Below are 11,611 nucleotides of genomic sequence, written 5' to 3' on the forward strand. Positions count from 1 at the left end.
TTCTACATGAAAAATTCTACAAAGTAAATGTTTATCTAACTTTTCATACGTATCTTAAAAAAAAACTACTTTTAAAGGTAATCACAGAATCATGGAATGGTTGTTTGTGAATATCTATACACTGTTTTAAGTGACAGCTCTTATTCTAACTCCAATGACCTCATCTATATGAAATATTTACAAGGGTCCCAGAGAAGGACATGCACTTTTATTTGAATACATATCAGTAGAAACGCACTTTTAGAGGATAAAATGTCTTGATCTGCAAAGCTTCAGATGAAAAATTTATGTGGCTAATCAAATGGGCTAAGGATTGAAATAGATGGAGTTTTTAAGGAAAAGAAAAAAAAAAAAAAAAAGAGGACATTTAGTTAAGAAACTAAAGATAATAAAAATACTATCAAACAAGATAAATAAGAATCAAAAGATGTTAGGTAGTTACGGGTTAACAAAACAATTGTGAAATCAAACTATTCCAGATAGATTATATTCTTGAGAATATTTCTAGCATCACACCTACAACTTTTGTTGACTTCTCAACACATAGTTTACATATTTATTACTGTTTTGTATCTAAAACATAAAAATAAAAATAATAAAAAAGAATTTATGCAGACTGTAAAAGTTTCTCAGGATTTCAAACAAAACAAAACACTGTAGTTAAGCACCTGTAAGCATTTATAAACATTTTATTTAGTGATTATTTTGTTTTTGTCATTTAATTTTCCAGCTCATGGACAGTTTCTGTTTCAAGTTTAAAAGCAAATAACTTCAGATGGTTTTGAATGATTCATCTCTATAAGTGAAGTTTGCAACAGTTCCATATGTTTTTTAGAAATGGAAATTAATGACAAATTTAAAATGGTAGGTTTAAACAGTAGGTTGCATATATGCTTGTGTATATCTTCAGTCAGTTATTTCCTTAGGACTCTTTTTTTTTTTTTTTTTTCCCAACACTTATGCACAAAAGAATAACTACAGGCTGTCATATTTATTTTATTACAGATAGCTGATGTGATTTGGGTTCAGGCTGTGTATTCTCATTAATCATAAAACAAAATTATAAATGAAATTTATAAGGAAAATATATTTCCTTTTGTCCTGGTTTCAGTTAGAACAGAATTAATTTTCTTCCTAGTAGCTGGTGGAATGCTGTGTTTTGGCTTAGGATGAGAAGAGTGCTGATAACACCCCAATGCTTTAATTGTTGCAGAGCAGTGCTTATACTAAGCCAAGGACATTTCAGCCTTTTGCTCTGTCCTGCCAATGGGCAGGCTGGGGGTGCAGTAAGAGCTGGGAGGGGACAGACCCAGGACAGGTGACCCAAACTAGCCAAAGGGGTATTCCATACCATCTGATGTCATGCTAAACAATATATAGGGGTGGCTAGCCGGGGGGAGGGGGCTGGACTGCTCGGGGTTAGGCTGGGCATCGGTCAGCGAGTGGTGAGCAATTGCATTGTGCATCACTTGTTTGTACATACTATTATTACTTTCGTATTATCACTATTGTATCATTATTATTATTATTGTTATTATTATTTTTGTTATTATTATTTTCCTGTCTTATTAAACTGTCTTTATCTCAACTCACGGGCTTCACTTTCCATTTCTCTCCCCCGTCCCAGAGAGGGAGGGGGGAGGGTGAGCGAACGGCTGCGTGGTGTTTAGCTGCCGGCCAGGTTAAACCACGACACCTTTATAAGGAAAATGTATAAGGCAAGGAGAAGAGAAGAGAAGAGAAGAGAAGAGAAGAGAAGAGAAGAGAAGAGAAGAGAAGAGAAGAGAAGAGAAGAGAAGAGAAGAGAAGAGAGAGAAGAGAAGAGAAGAGAAGAGAAGAGAAGAGAAGAGAAGAGAAGAGAAGAGAAGAGAAGAGAAGAGAAGAGAAGAGAAGAGAAGAGAAGAGAAGAGAAGAGAAGAGAAGAGAAGAGAAGAGAAGAGAAGAGAAGAGAAGAGAAGAGAAGAGAAGAGAAGAGAAGAGAAGAGAAGAGAAGAAGGGAAGGGAAGGGAAGGGAAGGGAAGGAAGGGAAGGGAAGGGAAGGGAAGGGAAGGGAAGGGAAGGGAAGGGAAGGGAAGGGAAGGGAAGGGAAGGGAAGGGAAGGGAAGGGAAGGGAAGGGAAGAAAAAACGAAAAGAAAAACGAAAAGAAAAACGAAAAGGAAAGGGAAGGGAAGGGAAGGGAAGGGAAGGGAAGGGAAGGGAAGGGAAGGGAAGGGAAGGGAAGGGAAGGGAAGGGAAGGGAAGGGAAGGGAAGGGAAGGGAAGGGAAGGGAAGGGAAGGGAAGGGAAGGGAAGGGAAGGGAAGGGAAGGGAAGGGAAGGGAAGGGAAGGGAAGGGAAGGGAAGGGAAGGGAAGGGGAAGGGAAGGGAAGGGAAGGGAGGGAAGGGAAGAAAGCCAGAGCTGCAGCCCATGGAGAGGAGCCTGCACAGGAGCAGGAGGTCTGGGGCGGGGCTCTTGGGGGACCAATGCTAGAACAGTTTTTGAATATTTTCAGCCTGTGAAAAGCCCACATAGGATCAGCTTAGGAAGGATCCTGTGGTCGGGACCTCATGCTGAAGCAGGGCAAAAGAGTGACCCTGAAGGAGTCAGAGATGATGAAGATCACAAAGTGTTATGGACTGACCATATCTCCCATTCCCCTGTGCTGCTCAGGGGAATTAGATAGAAGGTGAATGGGGAGAAAGGTGTTTTTAGCTTGCATTTAGTTTCTCACTGTTCTATTTTGCTAGTGATAGGAAATAAATTATATTAGTATGTCTATTCTGAGTTTGTTTTGTACTTGACAATAATTGTTGAGTGATCTCCCTGTCCTTACCTCAACACTTGAACCCTTTCCATTGTATTTCCTTCCAAGAGGAGGAGTGAGAAAAAGGTTGTGGTGGAGTTTAGGTGCTCAGTGGGTGAAACCACTCCATGGCTACTGCCAAGGGCGGGGGGGAGGGGTTCTGAATTTGGGATATCCTTTTTTTTTTTTTTTCTTCCCTTGATTTTATGACATAATAAGTATAACACAATAAAGGTAATAAAAGACAACAATAAACATTTGCTTTTTGAAATACTTTATTTCCAAAACCACCACCCCAAGTTACCTCATTTACCTGCATATTGTCCAATATATCTACCTGACTTTGCAAGGCTGTGCTTTTCCTTTGGGATCCCTGAGAAGCTTCCTTTGCCTTAAAGATTTGGACCTTTCCCCACTCTGATATATATTTTTATATCAATTATTATATGCAACTAGAAATCTCTTTCATCGTTTAAGCTCCAGTAAACTATTTAAATGAAATTGTTTAGCAGTGAGTACATTTTATGAAGAGTAAAGAAAATCGTATTTGCAATTCTCTGTATGTAAGCTTATAATTATTTGAAAAATTTAGACCAGGAGGCGTGTTCTCTGCAGAACTTGATTTAAGAGGATGAGGCATATTCCACACTTTATGTAGGGTGTCTCATGTAACATATACAATAATATGCTTCATATATGCCAATGTTGTGTCAGAGCAAAAATCCATTAAAGCCACCATCAAATCTCCAACAGAGACAGTAATGTATGTTGAGAAAAAGAATATATGAAACAGGAAAGATAAAGGTATTCTCTTGGAGATTTTGTAAGTTTCTGGCACAATTCCACTGTCATTAAATCTATTAAAAGAAAAATTCCTGTTCCCACTTATATCTAACATAGTTAAAGGCCTACCACAGACTCCCTGAACTTCTCTTCTGTTGCCTTTACCTGCTTTACATGATCTGTCCACTTGGTCCTATAGAGATTGCTGCACAATTAACCAGATGAATGAAGGGGAAAATGACTTTATGTTATCTTCCTTCGAGATGAATTATATATCCCAAAAGAGTGAAGTAATTTCTATTGACTCTCTCTAGAAAAGACTTATTTTTTTTTCACATTTGAAATCAATGACATTATAAAATATATTTTGAAACATGTTTATATTGATCTCTTTCCTATATAGATCAGCACATAAACATTTGTAAAAAAAAAAAAAAAAAAAAAAAAAAAGTGTTTTTGTAAAAAAAAAGACGTTATTTCCCCCCTTTGAAGTAAAATCACTGGACAAGACAGCTATGTTCAGAGACTGCCTGAAAGAAGACAAAGGAAGGAGAAAAATTACCATGTAACTATCTCTGAAAATGTGGAGAATTTTGTTGTTACCTAATTTATTTTTCCTTTTACCTACTATATGGAATGGGAGTTTGGAAACATATCCAAAGATTCTTTTCCTAACATCATCAATAGGCTGAAAAACACATCAAACACATCACAAGGTCATTAAATTATCTACAGAATTTAGCATGCAGTTCAAGCTTTTGCTACTTATATCCTGTATGACCTATAGCAAATCATATATCATTATACTTTTGAGAATCTGTGACTTCTCTCCCCGTGAGAAAATTAAAGGAAACATCTCTTTACCTTAGATAAAAGCTATAGAGATAAACATGAAATATTAGAGGATTCCTGAGTATTACTGTAGTAAAAACAAGCTACATCTTTTAGGTACCCCATTTTAATAACTGTTAATTAAATTATTCCTCATAAACTGAAAGCAGAAGGAAGATACCTTCTCAAATATAGTATTTTGTTATTATTATTATTATTATTATTATTTAGAAAGGTGTATTTTTCAAAATCTTAAATGCATAATTGTGATTAAGTACCTGCCACATTTCATTATTATAAAAACTTAAAGGTGGGGGAAAAGATTGTGAGCAGAACACATGGTCTAGAGATACAAAGAATTCCTGCTACCATATAGAAGTATTTTTGGTTTTAACTAACAAAAAAAATCTTTTATGCTAGACACATTTACAGTAGGATAACTTTGGAGATAAAAAAGTTTTATCAAGCTTATGAATCTTGAAAATGTGATCTTATATTGGAAGTGGTGACAGAATGGTGATTATAGTTCTGTGACTGCGACCTTGCAATTATTGATGCCACATACAACAGCTGTGACATGTGTCTATGAACATGAGTTGAATCTTGGCAGATTATGAGTAGCACATGGCATTTTTCAGTCCATACCATGTGTGCTACCTGATGTGCATGAACTATTTTGTCTTTTACTTTTTATTTTATTTTATTTTATTTTATTTTATTTTATTTTATTTTATTTTATTTTATTTTATTTTATTTTATTTTATTTTATTTTATTTTATTTTATTGTTTGTTTTAGATATTTAGTTTCTCCTAGTGGTTAGTTCACTTGTGCCAAATGGCAGTGCATAAAAGTGACAAACTATAGTTAAAATTCACATATAAAGTGACAGAAATATCTACATATCTGTATAATATCTGTTAATAGGCAGATATGCATATATGTCCGTATATATAGGCATCGCATCAAAACTTTAACCTGTATCTACTGCTCTGAAACTTAAATAGTTATTTTCAGAAAAGAAAAAATTGAAGTCATAACCATTGACCAATATTCACATTGTTAGACTGTAACTACAGATTAACCAGCAATACTTTTTTTTTTTTCATTATTTGAGAGAAGATAAAACATATACTACAAAAAAAAAATGAAAAACTAAGGTTGACTGTTTGACATTATTCATTATAAGATGTGCATATAATTTATGATTTATATATGATAAGTTGAAACAGTATTGTTTAACTTAATGGCTGTATTTTATCCTAGTGGAATTGTACCATCTTCCATGGAGTTACTTGGAAGTTGAATATGTGAAATTAAAATACCAGTTTCTTACAACCAATGTGTGTATGTATGCGGCGGTGGGGTGGGTATTTCCCTTCCCTTCCCTTCCCTTCCCTTCCCTTCCCTTCCCTTCCCTTCCCTTCCCTTCCCTTCCCTTCCCTTCCCTTCCCTTCCCTTCCCTTCCCTTCCCTTCCCTTCCCTTCCCTTCCCTTCCCTTCCCTTCCCTTCCCTTCCCTTCCCTTCCCTTCCCTTCCCTTCCCTTCCCTTCCCTTCCCTTCCCTTCCCTTCCCGCAATTTATTATTTCTGTAATGAATTAACATCAGTTACATTTTAACTCTTAAAGCTTTATGCATCCTAGTTTTTATCTGTAATGTTGCAAAAAAAAAATAATATTGCAAAATTAAAAGTAATCCAGCTTGACTGTTTGAATTATTTGTGCATCTACCATACATACTGTCATAATTGTATTGACAATTAAAATATTATCATATAAAATCATAGAGACAATTAAAGTTTACAAATGTAGGGAAAATATATTAGCAATATGACATCGTAGTTTAGTGACAGATATTGTATGGTAACCTAATGGCCAACAGCTAGCAAATTTTCCATGCAGATGGTCCCTGCACCTGCAAGCTATTGGAAGGTACCATTTTTGAACCCTATGTTTAGACATCATGAGAAGGCCTTTCTTTTATTATTATTTATTTATTTATTTACTCTGGCATGTAGCAATTATTTCTACTATCATGAGATGAAGCCTTGTTTAATCCTGTATTAAAATGCATAAATAAATAAATCACAGTGGAAACCTGCATGCCTGAAAGGTTATATATATCCTCATATATTATAGACTGTTAAGGTCTATAATATATGAGGATAATTAAGGACTTGGCTGTATTAAAAAAAATAATGTTTCACATACTCTCATGGTTTGCAAATTGCACTGACACCCATTCAAAGTAGGTTCAACATGCATGTTATGTGCCCCACTATAACTGTGTACCAGCTATTGTGAACTCATTTGACACAAGTATCAATTATTATTTAATAGCATTTAAAATGAAGAGGCATGTCTTTTTATTTGTATTACAAAACAGCTTCATTGTTACATTGTATTTTTGCTTTATGTATCAGTGAAGTAATAATAATAATAATAAATAATAATAATAATAATAAAATACAAACATAGCTTACAAATAGTTTACAAAGTTATCACATATATGAACTCTCCTTTCAAAATTTATGGAGAGTTAGTTCACCTATATTTTATATTACATTAGGCTGTATATCTCCAATGAGGATGAAGTAACTGTTTCATATATGATGTTTGTTTAACACACAGAGATAACATTATTAGATATAACCAGTAACTGATTATTCTTCTAAAAGCCACTTTTGGTTATTTTTATTATGTCAATTTTTCTTAATTTCTCTTTTTATTCATTTATGCCCATTTAATGAAGAGTGGACATTGGTGAATTGCTTATGATAAAAATAATTTATGTGATGCCAGTTATTGAAAAGTGGATTTTAACCTTGCATATAAAATTTGGACTTTTAATTGTGTAAAATTACTCAAAATAATGTTGAAAAATATATATATACTTTTTTTCAGTTGCTGCTACATACTTTTAAAGATGTTTTCATTCATAGAATGGTGCTTTAATACATTTAAAACATTAAAAACATTATCAAATTTCTGCACTTTAAGAATGATTATAAGTATTTTTCCAGAGTACTTTGAAAATCTGTTAAATAAGTTTAATATTAATTATCATTCTCACTTTTAATGTTAATGTTTTATTCATATTTCTTAGAGTTAGTGGAACTGAGGAATCTTAAGTACATAGTTGGCAAGTTTTCTAGTAATATTATGAATTCTGTTCCCTGAGCAAAGAATGTAACTCAGCAGTTTTGCTGAGATGATTAACAGGATTACATGCCTTCATTTTGATCTTGGAATGGCATGTATCAAACAAAGATCAACTGAAAAAACAAACAGCACCCAAAATGAGAAAAAAGCAAAATACAACCACTGAAATTCACCAGTCTCAACGTCTGAAACACAATGGGATTAGTATTCTTTGTTGGACAAAGATTTATGGAAGAAAAAGAAGAAAAGAACTAGACTTATGAAAACTCTGAAGTATTTGAGCAGATCTTGCTGTTCCCAGTTGACCCTTTTGAACTGACAACAGTTTATTCAGGAGAGATTCCTGAAAGGGCATAGACATATAGATAACAGTAAGGTAGAAGCAGTAAAATTGAAGTTTTCAGCTAGTTTCAGTTGATGACTGAAACTGAATGTTCTTTGTGCAGCAATAAATGGAGTGATGTGGAAAGCAGGAAGACAGTTAACATGAAGTCTCATTCAAGAAGCAGGACTGAAAATTAAGCTACGTATTTTAAAGTCAAATCAGAAAACAAAAACAGCAACGACAACAACAGATAATTATTTTTTTTTTTTAGTAATGAAATATTGACTGAGGTTCTTTTAATTACACCTTTATTTTATTTTATTTTATTTTATTTTATTTTATTTTATTTTATTTTATTTTATTTTATTTTATTTTATTTTATTTTATTTTATTTTATTTTAGTATTTCCATTTCTTTCAGATACCTTGGCAGTAGCCTTCAACTAAGGTAATGAAGTAATATTTTATTTCTGACCTCAGAACTCCACCATATATGTTGCATCTTCCTGAAATGCAAAAATAGAGGAAAAATAAATGTTTGGGAAGGAAGGGAGGAAGGGAGGAAGGGAGGAAGGGAGGAAGGGAGGAAGGGAGGAAGGGAGGAAGGGAGGAAGGGAGGAAGGAAGGAAGGAAGGAAGGAAGGAAGGAAGGAAGGAAGGAAGGAAGGAAGGAAGGAAGGAAGGAAACAGAAAAAGAGAGAGAGAGAGAAAGAGGGAGAAAGAAAGAAAGAGGGAGAGAGAGAGAGAAAATGAAAGAAAAAAAAAATTACTTTTTTTTTAAGTTAACTTAAAAACACATAAATTAATTATTCTCAGGGATTTACATTATGAAGAAGATATGCAAAGGGATGGCAATATTCTTCCATTGTGTGTGTGTGTTATCATATTGTCACACTGATAGGTGTCTAACAAATAACTAGGAGTATCATCTGAAAACTTTTAGTAAAATCCTTATGTATGGTATTAAAAAAAAAAAAAAGATTACCTTCATTTTCATAATTCTCTGTAGCATGCATTTATGCCTATGTGCAACTCTTCCATTTTATATTTTTGCTGCTCTGTACAGTAATTAATGCAATGCTAGGATCTATACAGTGGAAAAATGTAGCACAAAAACAAACAAACAAAAAAAAAATACGCAGTGATGGTCTGTTTATTCTCCCACTAAAGCCAACATGAATGATATTTGTTTAAATGGGATATATAAGAACTAATTAATCTTTATGCATTCATTAAAAATAATATTTTTGAAATAAAATATTTTCTTGACATGTTTTAATATACTCCTGAAAAGTTTAATTACATTTTCGAAAGAAAGATTAAGTAGGAAGTAGTTCAAATTGCTTTGTCATTACACTGCCCTTGAACTTTTCCAGTTGTGATTATGATACTTAATTATTTATAAGAATTTTAGTCTCTTTTTGTCAAGTAATCAGAGAACTTCTCACTTACCCCAAAAGAGAAACACAGTACAGATTTTCCTGCTTAAAGAATACAAAAACAAACAAACAAACAAACAAAAACCACCACCACCAACAAAAAAAGATATAATCTAAAATTAAAATTGCAAACATATTGTTTTCATCCCTCAAGCCCCTAAACTTTTGTCTGTAACAGTTACAGTTCTCTTTTCTATGTAGACCTGGAAAAGGGGGGAGCAATATGAGTTGTCAAGTAAAAGGTATTACAGATATTTCCAATCAAAAAGTAGTTTCTATTACTTGTATGCACTTCAAAATCTTAATTGTTAAAACTGACTAGGTTTTTCTGCAAGAATAATTTTGTAATATAGAACATTCTAACTTTTTTTTTTTTCCCCCAAATAAAAACAGTGGTGGAAATAAAAAAGTAATACTGACAAGGCAGTTAGGAGATGAGATTGACTGACGTGGAAGAATATTAGAGAGAACAGAAAGGCTGAACGGCCCAGCTTTTTATTGCTTTACTTGGCTGATTGTCTCCAGTCTGCCTGAAAAATGGATTATTGTTAAAGTCTGAATGTCCAGCTTCCAGAAATTCATTGTTCAAAGGCACTAATCAAAACTGATAAATGTCTTCATAAAACAAAATAGCATTCCAAAGAAATACCTATCTGGATTTTTTCAGAAAATAAAGACTTTTTAGTTTTATTTTTTTCCAGAAAGCTTGACATATTTTGTTGAAAAAAAAAAAAAATAATAATAATCTTCTGCACAGATTTAGTCTGTCAAACATAAGCAGTGCTATACTGTCATCTGAGGCAACTGAAGACAAAATATCTCATACACCAAAAGTTATGCTGCTTGTCCTTGTTGTGCCACCTTAACTATTTCAGATTTGTTTTCAAGATATCTTTGTTTTCAGGCATCTACATCACCTCATGGGATAGTAATTCTTTATAGATATATACATATAGGTATAAAGATATAGAGAAGTTGATAGTTGTTACTAGCAAACATTTTGCATTTGTTGCCTATAATAGCCTTGTGTTCTAATTAAACACTCCCAAAATTCATGTGAAATTTTGGAACCTAGCTCAAGATGTGAAGTGTAGAGTTAGCTGTAAACAAAACTATCTTGTGTTTTGGGAACAACCTATTAGGTTATGCAATGGAAACTATGGCAAATTAGTCAACACTGAGGTTGCTCCTACTGCAGGTTAATTTCTCTTGGCACTGAAACTACCATATTTAAGGCTACCCCATGTATATCCATACATTTCTAATTCCGTAGAGCAAGTATACTCACAGGTCAACCGAAAAAATTACAAAGAATCTGAAGATGATGCTCATAAGAAGGAAAATAAAGTCAGAGCTTTATTTTTTAGTTCCAAGCTTTGGGATATGGAGCTTCAGAATTTCCATAAGTTACACATATTTTTATATTTTTATATTTTTATATTTTTATATTTTTATATTTTTATTCTCCATTAAAATTTTGTAATGCTTCTGTTACCTTGTGTTAGCTTTTTGTAAGCAGTTGCTTTAATCAATAGTTTCAATTTCCTGGCTTGACAATAAGATGCTAATGCAATTAAAGATATTGCTCTTTGTAAAATACATGCTGGAATATTAATATGTCTTCTTGTAAACAACAAAGAGAACTGTCTTATATCAGAAAAGCAGAATGAAGAAATTAAGAAAAAGAGGCAAAAGAGAAGAAAAGCAATAAATAAATAAATAAATAAATAAATAAATAAACAGCTGTTCAAACTGGGACATTTCCTGCTTTTTTAGGATGGTACTGTGGAAGGAAAAAATATTGTCAAATTCAGAGGCTTCATTGTGAAATCAAGGAAAATCAAATCAGAAATCTGTTATTATTGCTATTATCTAACAATTCAGAGGACTTCATAATTTGTTGTCTTAAAATAATTGTTTAATACTTAATAATATTAATAAAATAATGTCATGACTCAAGTTGATGTTTATTCAAATTATTATTATTATTATTATTATTATTATTTAATCCAGGAAGCCTGATATTTCCTTTCAATCATTATTGTCATTGTAATTTTCCATTGCTTTTCCTACCTTAAAACCTAAAAAGCATATTACATTTTAAAAGATAACTTTCAAAATAATGTAATCAAATGAAGAGCTGAAGAGGCAAAATGAAGAGCAGGCAGATGAAAGCAGGTGTGTAGTTACAGAAACCATTCAATGGTGAATTCAATAAACAGATTTCCCAATTAAATCAAAGAGATTTTGAGCTCAGTCTAATTTCCAACATATGTATGAATATGATTATTATT

Source organism: Anas acuta, chromosome 1, assembly GCF_963932015.1.
Source record: "Anas acuta chromosome 1, bAnaAcu1.1, whole genome shotgun sequence".
NCBI classification, from domain to species: Eukaryota; Metazoa; Chordata; class Aves; order Anseriformes; family Anatidae; genus Anas; species Anas acuta.